This window comes from Pollicipes pollicipes, unplaced genomic scaffold, assembly GCF_011947565.3.
Source record: "Pollicipes pollicipes isolate AB1234 unplaced genomic scaffold, Ppol_2.1 Scaffold_3087;HRSCAF=3621_pilon_pilon_pilon, whole genome shotgun sequence".
Taxonomy (NCBI): Eukaryota; Metazoa; Arthropoda; class Thecostraca; order Pollicipedomorpha; family Pollicipedidae; genus Pollicipes; species Pollicipes pollicipes.
This window is the reverse complement of record NW_023596225.1, coordinates 4,439,824-4,441,427: the sequence shown is the minus strand read 5'-3', so window position 1 is coordinate 4,441,427 and position 1,604 is coordinate 4,439,824.

Sequence of the window (1,604 nt, the reverse complement as noted above, 5' to 3'; positions counted from 1 at the left end):
ATTTTATTGCTATCACTTAATTAAGATACAACCGCTTCAAAATCGCCTGGTCCTCAGGTAAATTTGAAAGCATTTCAGGGTAGAAAGGAAATCTCTACCAGCATAAAAATTTTCGGCAACCCCTTAAAGCTCAAGTGCAACAAATGATGCAGGGCTTGCGATTGGTAACAAACTTGGTATGGACCAGGTGAGGACTCCGACGTTTTCCGCTACGATTGCTACATATCTCAAATCGTGAAAACTCTCGTGAAGACCTTAAGTGTGGGGATTGTACGGAACAAACTGGGGGGGGGGGGGGGGGGGCGGCGGCTTTATATCCAGTGGAATGCACGGGCACTCAGTGTGCGCACCTGGCTGCGGGCCTGTATATCGGATAGCCACATTTTAGGAAGAGAATTCCCTGCATTGGGATAACGATGCCTTTTGCTGGATTTCGTAGCCCCTTAATGTGTCGAAAGGATTCTGTTCTGAATCAGGGGGCCCTTCTATGCACCAAAAAGCTCTTTTCTGGCACGGGAAGCCTTGCTGTTTTTTTTTGGGGGGGGGGGAGGTGGGAAGCCCTTCCCTGGATCAAGAGGACACCAGTATTAATCAGAGGATTCTCAGTCTGGATCTTTAACGTCGGTATTTCTTTGCATGGATATTGATGCATGTAGGAATTCGATACAGGAGCACGTGGTTCCTTGGCCCCTCCATTTGAACACAGTACCATCCGGGGGCCCCCAGTGAGAAGGTTCCTTTCTGTCCAGGAGCCCCTCGGAAAATTCTGCCCTCCCGTCCACTTCAAAATGCGAATCGCCACCCCTTCTTGTGGTCGCGATGGTATGAAGCTTCATATTGTCAAGGTTTACATACCAGTTTTTAAGCCTACCAGTTTTTATAACACGTTCGAACGGGAGCGGGTGAGGGTCACTTTCCATTTAGACGCACAACAGCTTTGGAACAGCATTGCCTAGAAGTACAGGGGCTGCAAGGCCTGTTCATGGAAACGAGCTGGGAAAATAGTTCTGAACAGGAGGTTATACACCTAAGCGCATTTAGGGAACGTTTGAGGGCCATTTTCTTCATAACCATTCCCTAAATTGATGCGTGGAGGAGAGCTTCTGGATTCTTCAACATTAACTGCCAGCATACATTTTTTAATGAAAGTTTTGGTATTTCGAGAATGTGCATGTAAACAGTCACATGTATTGTGGGCACTCTATTCTTGTGGATACGTCAGTATGTCAAAAAACAAATCACAAATTACTTAAGCACATAATGTTAAATCATACGCAAATTCTCCATTTAATTATGCAGGAAACATGCACCACTTCTGCTTCACACGTCATGTGTGTTCATCAGAACCTGATCTAAACTGGTAGGTTCCCATACGTGATTTCTGTGGATACGCTTATGAGCTTCAAAAACAAGTGGTAGATGTAAATGTACATTTATTTATTTATGTATTTATTTATTTATTTATTTATTTATTTATTTATTTATTTATTTATTTATTTATTTAGAGAGAGAGAGAGAGAGAGAGAGAGAGAGAGAGAGAGAGAGAGAGAGAGAGAGAGAGAGAGAGAGAGAGAGAGAGAGAGAGAGATAGAGAGAGAGAGAGA